Consider the following 14,646-nt stretch of genomic DNA (forward strand, 5'->3'; position numbering starts at 1 on the left):
TTCCATGTTGCATCAAATGTGTACTTCGATGTAATGCACGATGTTCCGGAAGGAATATGTCTTTATGGACTATCTCACTGTTTAAAATATTTTGTATACAAACAGAAATACTTCACGTTAGACGATTTGAATTGTAGGAAAAATCTTTTCATTTACGGGAACTTAAATTCATCGAACATTCCAGATGATATTAGAGACACAAACCTTGCTAAGCAGAAGATTCGAATGACGGCTAATGAACTTATAACTCTAACACGCTTCCTTCCATTAATCATAGGTAGGCTAGTTCCGATTAATGATCCAGTTTGGATATATTTTTGTAGTCTACTCCAAATTTTTGATTTAGTCATGATGCATAATATTCCTCTAGATCTAGTTCATCGGCTTAAGGATATTATCGAATTTCACCATAGCCAGTATATTGCCCTATTCGATGACTCATTGAAACCGAAGCACCATAACTTGGTGCATTATGCAACAGCTATCTGCAGTTCAGGAAGCTTACGTCGGCAATGGGGAATGAGATGCGAGGCCAAGCATAAGCAAGCTAAGCAATACATCAGAACAAACTACAATAAGCGTAATATTTGCTCTTCTCTGATTGCTAAGGCAAGTTTTAAGTTTGCTTATGATTTATTTAATAATACTTTTGCGATACCTCATTTTGATATATTCGAAGAACATACAATGAAGCTAGAACTGTCGAAGGAATCCAAAGATATTTTAGAAATCCAAGAAGGTAAAATTGATCAAAGTAGAATGAAATTAATTTCTCAATTCAATAAGCAAGGTGCAGTCTATAAGCAAGGAACAATATTTTACATCGAACACAAGCTTCGAAGAAATATATACCAATTAGAGTTCATAGTTGTCAATGATGGGGAAATGATTCTAATGTGCTATCCTTACAAGTCCATTCAATTCGACGAACACTTGCAATCATACGAATTAGAACGTGCTGATAAGTTGACCCTTGTTTACAATATTTTGAAATTAGACTCCAAGCCAATTAATATTCACACGGTCGATAGTAAACTATACTTTAGAATGTGTAATTTTTTGGAAATCAATAGTACCATTGTTCAAACAATGAAAATGTAACATTTCATAGACATTCAAACGCTTTGTATGTAAAATACCGACTTTAATAAATGTATAGTAATAGATGAATACGGACTAAATTCCTCTTGACCAATAGTAGAAAATGTCAAAATAGCATTGTAAACTACGAGTTTCCACATCGTTGTAGTACCCGTCCAAACATACCTATATGTAAACCAACATAATATTTTAGTATATTTACAGTCCAATACGATATGGAAAACTTTCATTTACTAATGCTGTTTGGCATTTTCTATTGTTGGTCCCGAAGTTTCAGATTTATTCGCCTGAAATAATAACCATAAATGCATGTTGAAATAACAATAGCAGGGGTTGAATTTACCTGATACTATAGTTAATTCAAATATAAGCTATGTTTACTATAATAATAAACATGTTTGAAACAACCAACAAATAGAAGGAGCTGTCAAAAAACAATAATATATATTGTTGATTTACACTGTATATTTTTGAAACAATATTCAACAACGTTTCAATTAACAATAAAAACGTGATTGATTCAACCATACTTTACTGTTGTATCTGTAGCTGTCAAAATATCAACAGTAACAATGGTTGGCGTGATCCTTATATCGTTGGAATGATTATGATTATAGGTTAGACATACGGTTAGCTCAACCATATTTTATCGTTATATTCAATGGCATTTTTGGTTGATTCAAACATGAAAAGGGGTTATTCAAATTTCAATGCATAAACATAGTTGATCGGAACCGAAATATGGTTGATGTAGCTATGCTTTTTTCTCCGTGCTCGAACGTACGAGCGACACCACAGCGCACTTGAAGAACGACGGCTCCGGGACCTGCGTAGACCGCACAAAAAAGCCTTCACTTGAAGGTTTAGTCTTCAAGCGAAATACTTACGTAAGCTACTGAGCCACAAAATATCAAACCGACACTGACGTCTTGTGGCTTCTTAATTTTCGCGTTTCCGCACGATGTCACAATCGACCTTCACTTGAAGGTTTAGTCTTCAAGCGAAATACTTCCGTAAGCTACTGAGCCACAAAATATCAAACCGACTATTAACCGACTTGTTAATTTTCGTTCGATAACCCGTTTGTACTATTTTTAAGATCACTTGATTAACTTCTTGTCTTTGACTACCGATCACTTTAAGTAAAAGGCTTTGGATCTTTATTCGTTCCTATTTATAATCTAGGGCATGAATAGGGGAACTGGGGGTAGGACGCCCACGTTAAGGAAAATGCCATTTTTATCAATGAAAACCACCATTTCAGCCAGTTTTCATCAGCGCATACTGAAGAACAGCATATCTGCGACTGACTACCGATAACAGATATCTAATTGTCCATTTTATTGCACAGAAATTTGATTTTTAAAAAGCACCCGAAAAATATTGATTTTGAAACCATGCGGGGTGAGATGCGCCAGTGGATGGGTTAAAACAATAGAGGTAATAAACTATAGAGGACGATTGTCGCTGCGGTTCCCTTTGTTATCGTCCCCAAACATGTTGGGTACCTATCTGTCAAAACGTTCTGATTTTTCCTTCGTTGACATTTAGTGCCATATCCTCGCCAGCAAAAGATGTTTCGCCAGTGACGACAGCGACAATCTTCCTCTATAGTTTATTACCTCTATTGTTAAAACGCACATGTGTTTATCGTACTGATTTTCATTTTAATTGCCTACATTAAGGCAATTAACCGAATGTTTCAGCTGTTTCGGTCATACGAAATGAGCATGGGCGTAATGCCCCACACCGACCTCAGAAGTTTGAAGGCCCATAAAATCGTTTTAAAACCATTTTTGACGACGATTTCGTGTGGAACATAAAGAACACGAGTAAGCAGCATGGCTCATGGCTCAATTATTAATTTATCAATGTATAACAGCGACAGAAACACTAAATTCCACCGAGCTAGAATTGCATCAAAACACGCAAAAATCGTTTTTTTCGAGTTTTTCATGTATAACTAGAGAAAAATCATGAAATATATGTATCCAATGGCAATATTTTTCATTGCTTTATCGTATAGACTATTGAAAATAATCAAAATGGGGATATTTAACCTTATTCAGGGGTGGCGCGTTTTAACCCCTATGGGCGTGCTACCCCCACTTCCCCTACCGTAGATAACAAAGAGAAGTATTGGCCAACTGATGAGGCTTATCAGATCATTATTATTAATTGCACATTATTCGGCAACTCGGCCGTACGAAAACCATTTTTTTTTGTTAAATATCTTGGCTGTGCATATGCACAGCACATGTTTCGAAATGGACAAATTGATATGAAATTTGCGAAAAAGAATCCACGTGTCTTGGAAGAACTCGAACCCTCAACGACTCAACCTCCTACTCTTTAGATAGGTGTGATAACCCCTACACAACAAGACCACTTAAAGGTCACGTTTGCGGAAAAGCCATCAGAATCCGAGTACCAACCTCCACCGCGGTAAGCTCTCTTTTTTGCAAATTGAATCTTTCGGATGCTTGATTTGCCCAATCTCCACATGTGCTTTACTGTTGTATATCCACAGTCAAGCGAGTGCACATTGTTTATTAAACGAGAGGATCGCACTCCATGCCCCCCAACAACGGGCTGGGCGGGCTGGTATAGAATGCGAATCAATCGCACTCTGCTGTGCCAAAGGCTTGCTTGGCTAAAGTATTTGATGAGTTTGATTACCTTACGTAAGCGGTCGCGTGTACTCAGACTACTAATGACGGTGGAAGATCGACACTTGATTACAATTACGTCCGTGTATCAATTCTCATCCTCGGCAGATCTGGTAATCGACGGCATCCGTAGCGCCAAATCGTCGGATGGCGGCCTCGTGGTCGAGTGGTTGCTATTAGTGAGGCACATAAATGGAAATAATCGGCTCTCTTCAGGACTACGATTATTTGGAAAGTAGGTTAAGTTGAGATATTTTTTTAAAGTGCAACCGCTGGAAATTGGAAAATTCTCCAGTGAAATGTTTTAGCGTGATTCTGAGTTGAGATATGTGCTGTTAGTGATTGAGGAAGATGATTTTTATTTTAGCCGAACTTTCGTAATAGAACAAAACATAATCGTGTGTATGGGAATCATAGCGTTAGTGCCGCAACGACCATCGGCTGTCGGCGGGTGGTTGCTGCATAAATTTATTCACAATGTGGCGTCTGCGACGATTTGGATGTCGGCGGCACTAAGTGAAATTTTTCCGCGAGACGGCACAAAGTTGCTGTTGGTGGTAGAATCTTGTTGTACCTACCAACTTCTAAGACCTTAGTGGAGCTTTGCAGACCTCCACGGGTTTTCGCCGATCTTTGCAAACCTTCTTGGACCTTGTGGACATCGTATGTATATTAAAACCTTGATAAATAAGTGTTCAATATAGCAGAATTGACATGACAACAGTTTTGGCTATCCGTTGCGAAGAAGGCCTTCTCCTGAACACTTACTTCAGTATTTTGTACTTCGTGAAAACTTCAAGTTTCTTCGGATCTGCAGGATCGTTTCTAGATGAATCAATCAGGGTATTTCAGCGAGAATGTGAACTGTGATATGAGTAATTTATAACATTCAACCGTACTTGCGGTGGATTATACAATACGTTTATTATCCGTTTAATAAATTTCGTTTTACTTTGCAGTTTTTTTTTCTGTTCAATGAAGTGACCGTTTTGAATATCAGTGCTTAGATTTAGTTATTGTCTTAAGTGTAACATGCGGTGTTTAGGGATACTTCCATCAGGCTAAGGTGCAAAATGGTACGTGTGTTAGTGCTCAATCCATTTTATGCAATATCGGGTTTACGAATGCATGTAGTAATATGGAATAGGAATAAGGATTTTTAAAGAGGATATGGGCTTGATAACTGTGTATAGTTTTGTTTTAATTTTTTTTTCTCGAATAAACAATGGGTTAATGGAAAAGTAGTTTCAACATAATAGAAAAAAAAATAGTCTGAAGAATCACGGTGTACCTGTACATAGTTTAACATATTGTGATTACACTTTAGGTTTTAGCGATTTGGTCAATGCAATGGACTGTGAATATTTCTCAATGTATGCCGCGAATAAGCAAGGCAATGAGTTGCATGGTCAATTCGCTATGTACCTATGTGTATGAACATGTGCCTGAAATTATGAGATAGAGTGCAGGCAGCTTCATGTGGTCGCCATACAATATTAAATACTTTTGCAACTTTATCCTTAAGATCCGTTTTCATCAGGAAGGGGTATCGGAGTTATGTAGAATAAAACTGTGTGGTCACAAATTCATTTTGAGTGTTCTTCTTTGTTGTATATCTATTGTACAATAGTTGTTCTTTGAATTTACACAATTTCGCTGTCTAAAAATGATCACGATTAAAGTTATATTTAAAAGAAACTGGTTGATTTTTATAGCCTTTACTACTATTGTACAGTTTTACTTTATTGTCACAGTTGTTCGGTACAATGTCTTTTACTATTTATTGTTCGTTTGTTTCAGTTTTGTGCAATACATTATGTATTGTTATTATTGTCAAATGTTGCCTTAATTCGTGTTATTAATTTATAGTAGACTAACCAATTTTAATTTGATTTGTTTTAATTTTTCTGATGTAATAATTACCTTACAAGCCAGGAGAATGTATTGTCATTGTTTTTGATCAGTTTCATCTCGTTCCACATAATATATCTCTTTTTTCAATTACCATGCGAATCGCAATTCCCAACTAGCATTTCGACACTGTTGTTTCATAAGGGCCAATGTCGCAAACGTAAACAATGCCTTTTCCTGCAAATTCCTCAAAAACTAGAACCGCACCCAGCTAACAACCACTTGGAACTGGTGGCGCTCCGCGCCTTCTATTGAGCGGAAGTGGAATATACCCCTAGAAGTCTCTAATCTTCCTGAAATCAGCAGAAGAAGTCAATGTTTACGTTTGCGACTTTCGCCCTTTTGAAACAACAATGTCGATTTATGGTTTTATGATGATTTAGGTGACCGCGAACTGCCTTGTAAAACTTCTATAAAACCATAACGTTTCTGGGGCTTCGATGGTCCTGGATTTTGTTCAATATAATGATAAGTATGTATAATAATGATCTACTTATTGTCAATAATTGACATATATTATTAGTGCTCACGCGATGTTACTTCCGAAGGCCCGAGGGCCCAAACATAATGTTTCCTTCAATTTGGCATTGTGTAACTAGACGAATCTGTCAGATAGCTTATGTGATTCGTTTAATTTTTAATAATTTTCCATCGAATTCCTGAATATTGTGTTAAGAGCAATTAGCATCGATTGTACTGGTATGCGACTTTCTTTGAATGAAATTGATATCTTGTTGCAATTTGACCTTTCCCTTTACCAACATTATTCGCTCAATCGATTCTATAATTTATTTAAGGTCAACTTTCCAAAAAAACCGCATTTGTTGACACCTCTAGCTATTTTTAAAATTTAAAACAAAAGGAAAGGTGTTGTTTTTCAAGTATGGCCTTATATTCGCGCGATTTGGAAGCAACAGCAGGCTAATTGGCCTCAATAGCCCACTCCTATTACCGAGGAATTACCCTCTTTAATTCGGCGGACAAAACTTTATCCCGTATTCTGTTCAATAGCTTGAAGAGTCCTTCGTCGGAGAATAACAAGCAGATTTTTCCATTCCTCTATATACCTGGTATAAAGGAATGCATATTGTTAAGCTTATACAACACGGCATACTACGGTGGATTAGACACGTTGCTCGTATGCCGGTAACTTTGAGAGGATGGAGGAAGCATACATCAGATTGAAAAGCGAAGCTAAACGGATTGGACTAGTCATCAACACGTCTAAGACGAAGTAAGTACATGATAGTAAGAGGCTCAAGAGAGGACAATGTGAGCCACCCACCACGAGTTTGTATTGGTGGTGACGAAATCGAGGTGGTTGAAAAATTCGTGTACTTGGGATCACTGGTGACCTCCGATAACGATACCAGCAGAGAAATTCGGAGACGCATCATGGCAGGAAATCGTACATACTTTGGACTCCGCAAAACCTTCCGATCGAATAGAGTTGGCCGCCGTACCAAACTGACTATCTGCAAAACTTTTATTAGACCGGTAGTTCTCTACGGATACGCGACATGCTCGAACGATGCTCGTGACTGGGAGTTTTCGAAAGGAAAGTGCTGCGTACCATCTACGTGAGATTCAGATGGCGGACGGTACGTGGATGAGGCGAATGAACCACGAGTTGCATCAGCTGTTGGGAGAACCATCCATCGTTCACACCGCGAAAATCGGAGGACTTCGGAAGGCCGGGCACGTAACCATAATGTCGAAAAGTAATCCGGTAAAAATGGTTCTCGACAACGATCCGATGGGAACAAGAAGGCGAGGTGCACAGCGGGCAAGGTGGATAGATCAGGTGGAGGACGATTTGCGGACCCTCAGCAGACTGCATGGTTGGCGACGTGCAGCCATGGACCTAGCTGAACGGAGAAGACCTTTATGTATTGCACAGGCCACTCCGGCTTTAGTCTGGTTACCTACCTCGTATGCCGTATGTGGTTGGCCGCGCACACGATGTTTTTTTCAGTTGAAGAGAACTTGAGTACGTTGAACATTAAGGGCGACTGGAAGCGACTGGCTCAGAATCGAGTCCAGTGGAGAAGGAAACTCCATTCGGCATAGACTCATCGAGGAGGAGCTGTACCCCATCAAGTATCAAGTAAGTTGAACTAACATCAGGTTAATTCTTCATGCCAATATTTTTTGAATCCTCTTACTATTTAAAAAATCAAAAACAAAAAAATTAAAAGTGCTGCACGTGTGAACCGGCCTGATGTTGGACTGGTTTCAATTGTTTGTTATAAATTTTAAAAATAGTTTGAGGCGAAAATGGACATTAAATAGCGACGATTCCACTTGTAGCAGTCAACCATGGACTAGGATAATGAATTATATCCTCTTAACGTCGATGCCGTGGCACTGCAAGAGATTTGCTGACCAGGATAGAAAGTGTGGAATGGCGGGCATTGAGTGGCTACCTTCTACCAAAGCTGTGGCCACCAACGACCTGGGAATCAGGTCCATAGGGGCCCCCTTTCGGCTAATTGCGGCCCTGGTGGCATTCCATTAGAGCAAGGATGTGTAAACTGAGGATAAACGACCGTTTCCTTCACTACAATACCATCAAAGTGCACTGCCTACACGAAAGGTGACCTGACGTCGATGAAGAAGCGTTCTATGCACAGCTTGAGCCCACATATGATGGAAGCCAACGGCGGGACGTAAAAATCGTCACCGTCACCGTCATACATACTGTATTGAATGATTACGGCACTGCCCCCGTAATAATAATTACAAGACCATATCGTGATCACCTACCCAAGAAACGGAAAACCAAATCGACGACTAATCGACGGTAAGTTCTTCTCCGATATCACGAATATCCGCATTTACCGCCTAGTGCGAATATTGAATTCGATAAATACCTGTACATTATTCCTGTACTCAAAACTCTTCGATGGTGTGCAACACGCGTCGAAGCCGAATTTCACTAACGGACGACTACAAGACAAGCCTGATGTCATGTAATTATGGGTCATGGACCCATGCGCATAGAATTATAACTACTGAATCATTTCAACTAAAACAGTATTGCTCCTTACAAATCTCCAGCGGAAGATGGTATATGTCCCGTTCTGCTTCAGAGAGTTTTTGAGTATTTGAGTATTCCAAATTTTCCATTTTGCGGATTCCGTAAAGTTCTTCCGTAGCTGTCAAAGTTCTACCGCAAGCCTGAGAGTCTTCAATACAATGAAATAAAAACTTGATATTTGGGGTTGTCATCGTAGGATGCCATGGCCAACAGTAGAGAAAAAGTATGAAGTGACAGCTGCGGTAGTTTGAAAATTGAACCGGAAACAGTAAAGTTTTCTCTGGAACAGCAATATATCCAACATGTTTATGTAGTTTTGCTACTGTGTGTCCAGGTCCAATTAGCCTTGCGAACCAAGGGGTAGGATTACCAATCCGGAGATGGCTAGTTCAACTCTCGGTCCGGTCTGGGCTGTTCTTGGGTGAGAAACATTCTCAATATTCTGGGCCTCTGGGCATAATGTATTCTTGTGCATATTCTTACAATAGCGGGCATAGAAAAACTTTCAATTAATTACTGAGGAAATGCTAATGGAATACTAAGTTAAAAAGCACGCCAAGTTCCAGTTGGAAGAGGATCCTCAAATCTTGGCGGGATGTTACTTTGAAGTATATCCTAAAAAAGAGACCATAATATTATCTCGTATGAGGAAGCAAATAGATTTAGACCCATCAGTCTGACCTCATTTCTTCTGAAATGCCAAGAATGTATTATCGATCATCATATTCGTGATGAGTGTTTGGAAAACCTGCCTTTTCATGTTAATAAACATGCTCACCAATCTGAAACGTCCACCGTGACTGTTCTACATAAGGTTGTCTACGATATCGAGTAAACATTTGCTCAAAAGTAATCTAGCTTGGATGCTTTCATGGGCTAACCTCCCTAAATTTTTTCTCGCGCATTGTCAACCACTATTCCAAAAGTATTTTTTATAAGGAATATTTTTGTGAAAACAGATCGAAAAAATATTATAACGGGGCTGAGATATTAAAGATTTAGTAAACCCTTAAAACCATGAGTTTTTGCTTATCTTTTAAAATTCAACAATATTTTGGTGGATATTTAAACAACTTTAACGTTTTTGACACCAAATATAAGAATATAAATCCAGACTGAAGTTTTATGTAACATTAATGCATTAAATTCAATTTGAATAATTTCTGAAGTATGATTTTTCATACGTTTTGGGCCATGACTATTTGCGGCAATAGTGGTGTGGCTAAAGTGACCATGTCCTAACGTCGTTTTTGTTGAAGATTTAGGCTCGAATCACGTTGCGGTCATGACATTTTTATAATTGCGTACCGTAAATTTTCGCGAAAAGTGGGTAAGGCTTAAAAATGAAAAAAAAGGAAAAAAGAACTTCATCAAGTAGGTATACGATTCTCGTTTATCGTCCAGGTTCCTCTAGAGAAAGAGTGTTGAGTAAAAACCCAGATTAATCCACCTAGCGTTGGTGGTGCTTTTCTCGCATTTAGTTAAGACACCAACCTTATATGGGGCTTATATGATGTACCATTTTCTGCCTAACTTTTAAACGCAATGACCGATCGTTATAAAATTCAATAGTGATCAACAAGGCTTTGTCCCCTGTCGAATGAAACTTGTTGCGAGAAAATCGGTTAAGGATTACTATACGAAAAGTTGTCTAATGTTTTTTATAGCTTTTGTGCACACACATACACACACACATACACACATACATACACACGGACAGACAGACATGTGCTCAGCTCGTCGAGCTGAGTTGATTGGTATATAATACTATGGGTCTCAGAGGCTTCTATAAAAAGTTCGTTTTCGGAGTGAAATGATAGCCTTTCGGTTCAACTTAGTTGTACGAGAAAGGCAAAAACGTTTTTCACCACGAGCTATGAAGAATGATTTCCTTCGACCCGAAAATCGCTTGATTTCATCTCACCACCGTTGCATTGCATTGGATTTCTTAGTGTGGAGTATACCTTCAGCGAGTATACCGTTTTGACTCAAATCATCACGAACATGACTCATATTCCAAACACTGGCGTTTTAGTGCCCTAAAACTATTTTTTTTCGATTTTTCATACTGACGATCAAGATTACAAACGAATTCAAGATCTTATGGAAATAATGTGGAGTGTGGAATATGATGAGTCTTGTTCGGAATTTGAGTCTAAACGGTACCTTTGTACAATATCTTTATATAGTGTGCTGATGTAAAAATGCAAAGCTATAGCCTATCTATAAGATGAAGAGAGCGTGAGCAATAAAAACCTCTCTTTTTCTCATACGACCTACTCTCAAAGTTGTCTAGAAGTATCTCGGAATTACGATGAAGCTGACGAGATAAAACATTGGGTGTTGATGTCTTTTACTAAACATGTTTTGAATGTGCCATATTTCAAGATTTCAGACTGAAATTTATTCTTAATAACAATGCTAACAAAAAATAAGCACCTTGCTGATAGACATTAGAGTGGGGCGCAGTTGTATGGAAATACGCAGACTTCATCCAATCAAGTGAGATCAAGGTTTTTCGGACTCGTTTTGGGACCCCAATCAACTATGCAAAAGATGGGCTCTATTGGTTACATCGCCGCTTTCCGCATCACGTTTGAAAATTATATAAAGATTAATATGGAAAAATGTACTTTATTGTATTTTTGCTCCTATCGGCTTCAATTTATCGCCAATCACGTCACTCCATTCGCGACTACGAAGATAAATGCTTCACGCACAGTCTGACAGTTCCTTATGGGATTTTACTGTGGAGGAACAAGAATGGGTGATTGGCGGCCATGTTTCACGCACAGTCTGACAGATAGCAATGAGATTTTGCCATAAGAGTGAGTAGAGGCATTACTTTCGTATTCGCGAATAGGGGAAGGTGGGTAGACTTGATCCCCGGGGAGACTTGATCACCCCCTGTTTTATCGAGGACTAAATTAGTTTTGTTCTAGCGTATTTTTTAGTATAGATCCTCTTGACAAATGACCTTTATGTGGTGAGTTACTTTTTGGATTGACCTGGGTGCTGCGGATAGAGCCACTTTTCTGCGCTCAAGCGAGTAGAGGGATATTTTGAAATAACTCTCATAAACAAAATTATTTTGCAGTTACTTGGCTGTCAAACATTTCCCGCTCTTCGAACTTCTCTTTCCACGCTGCATGAGGGCGCACAAATGCGCTAGACTCTACATGACTTTACAATTGTTTACATACTTTCATGCTCCAATCAGCTGCTGAATCTCGTGAAATTTCGTAACGAGTGCTTTTTGTTGCATTCCTACTAATTTTCACTGAAATATAATGTGAGAATATTTGTTACAAAAGAATACAAAACTCAAACAAAGTTTATTTTATTTTTCCCAAATAATAACAATACTTCTCAATATCAGATCAGAAACGAACATAACCACAATCTTCAATGTTTGGCTCCGGCACAATAGAAATTTTTGGCTTCAGTTTGACAACCAAATCGATTCTATCCGCACCACCCAGGGATTGACAACCTTATTCATTCTGCAGGGCGGTTTGTATGTTTTGACCTTCCTAAAGATTTTTTTATTTGCCAAGCAAAATTTGAACAACTTTTCATAACAATGACCAAATGCTTTCGTTTTTTCACAGCACAAAGCCATAAATATGCTTAATGATCTGTACTGATGAAAATGTAAACATTCCATCAAAGTTTTAGGATATTTGGATTTGAAGTTATTGCCTCAATATGGGGACATTTGATCCCCCATTAGTCATTCATACAAAAATTTGGCGAAAAAATTTAAAAAAATGTAAATCTATTCTCAGGCTTCTAATTTTTTGTAGATTCGACAGATTTTATGAAGGGTTGTCAGGAAAAATTATTTATTGCGTAGATATCATAAAAAAAAGGATCAAGTCTCCCCAAATTTGAAAATTGCATGTGCTGTCAAATTCAATAACAAAAATCGTTCACGTATACGCACAGCAATTCGAAAATTCCGCGTATTTTGAAGGAAAAATATTTCAAAAATCTGAGGCCACCTTTCTACTTTTATCGAAGCAAATTTTTGGAGAGGGATCAATTTCCCCCGAATATTTTAAAAGTCGATTTTTGACAGCACTCCAAAAAATCGATTGTGTATCAATAACAACAATAATTTAAGGACTGTCATACATCAGTATAGTTAAATACTATATTTCTTAGAGAATTTGTGTGGAAATTGCATATGTTTATTTATTTTTGGTTGTGATACATCGGAAATCAGAAAACGGGATCAAGTCTACCCAGTCTCCCCTACGTTTGCATTTAGTCTGAAAGATGATGAAAGACTTTGCTGAAGAAGGTACGTTGCCAGAACATGCGCAATAAATGTTATAACGCTTCAAAGAATGATTGTTCAAACTGCATGCAAAAATTAAATGTATCTGCCAGCACTACGGGCAGCCTATGATTGCTAGAGGACAAATTCCTTTTTCCTTCTTGTTTGGATTTTTACTTTGAGGAATTATTCCGAATAACTACAATTTGCTAAGCGGAGGTCATACCTCTATTATTTGCAAGCAAATACGGGCATGCTAGCGAGGAGAGAAGCTTTTTCACTGACGGGTCAAAAATGGATGACTCCACTGGTTTCGGTGTTTTCAACGTTTTTCATAGCGCCTACTTTAAGCTCAAAGAGCCTAATTCCGTGTATACTGCTGAGCTAGCAGCTATACACTATTCACTCGAACAAATCGCATCCCTACCTCCTGACCACTTTTTCATCTTCACCGACAGTCTAAGTTCATTGGAGCCTGTTCGGTCAATGAAACCGATGAAGCACTTAGCGTATCTCCTAAAGGGGATAAGGAAAGCTTTGAGTGCTCTATCGAAACGGTCATTCACAATCACCATGGCTTGGGTCCCTTCTCATTGCTCGATCCCGGGAAATGAGAAAGCGGACTCTTTGGCTAAGGTGGGCGCTATGGAAGGTGATATTTACGATCGGCGAATCACCTTCGATGAATTTTTCTCATTAGTTCGTCAGGAAACCTTGATCAGCTGGCAGCAGAAATGGACAAATGGGGAGTTGGGTAGATGACTGTATTCTATTCGCCCGCAGGTGTCGAAGAGTCCATGGTTCAAAAAATTGAATATAGGACGAGACTTCATTCGAACCATGTGTCGTCTAATGTCCAATCACTACACTTTGAACGCACACCTTTTCAGAGTGTGGGACTCTCGGAAAGTAATCTCTGTGTTTGCGGCGAGGATTATCAGGATATTGATCATGTCGTGTGGGCGTGCGAGGAGAATCGTGGCCCCAGATCTGCTTTAACTGAACATACAAAACTCTAATAATTTTCCTGTTTGGGCAGTCAAAATATTGAAATCTCTTAATTCTGTTGTTGTGTCAAATATCGACAATTATATATTAGAAGCCAGGTGAACTTGCCAGCAGTATTGAATAGAAATCAAATGAATCTGAATTCCGCACTATTTACCATGTTTCCAGATTTTCGATCAATTGAATTTTACTGAAAACTTTCATTCATCAACTAATCGGCGCATGGACAAAATCTTGATGTATGTTGATATTCAGTTTTTTTTTCTAGAGTTGAAAATAAAGCAATTTGAATTTTGCCAAATCCTAACTTGTATTGAAAATTTCCTCATTTCAGAGCATTATTTTGACCACAAGTTCAACATTTAATTCGTTTGAATCTGCGAAAAAATAGACGAATTTGGTATTTTCATAGCCTGCTGTTGACCTACTTAACATCTATGAAGTGAGGAATTTAATAAATCATGATGGTGCTTTAACATCGTAATGATGTGAACTTGACAGATTTCCTGAGTACAACAAAAAGCTGGGCGTGATGAAAAGAAGAAACGTCATCCAATGCTTAACAACGGGCCACATGTAGTGTATATTCTGAAATCCATTGCGGGCCGCAGCAAAAGGCTTCGAGGGTCGCATGC

At 38.5% G+C, this 14,646-nt stretch overlaps 1 long non-coding RNA gene across 1 annotated transcript; it reads right to left on the bottom strand.

Moving 5' to 3' along the window:
- Positions 1 to 4,669: 4,669 nt before the first annotated feature.
- On the bottom strand, positions 4,670 to 14,112 carry LOC134205122 (uncharacterized). The gene is made up of 2 exons (XR_009978063.1): positions 12,212 to 14,112; positions 4,670 to 11,729 (listed from the first exon to the last, which is right to left on the bottom strand). It is a non-coding gene; the product is annotated as an uncharacterized LOC134205122 (long non-coding RNA).
- Between the last annotated feature and the right edge of the window lie 534 nt (positions 14,113 to 14,646).

This window comes from Armigeres subalbatus, chromosome 1 (assembly GCF_024139115.2).
Source record: "Armigeres subalbatus isolate Guangzhou_Male chromosome 1, GZ_Asu_2, whole genome shotgun sequence".
Classification (NCBI taxonomy): domain Eukaryota; kingdom Metazoa; phylum Arthropoda; class Insecta; order Diptera; family Culicidae; genus Armigeres; species Armigeres subalbatus.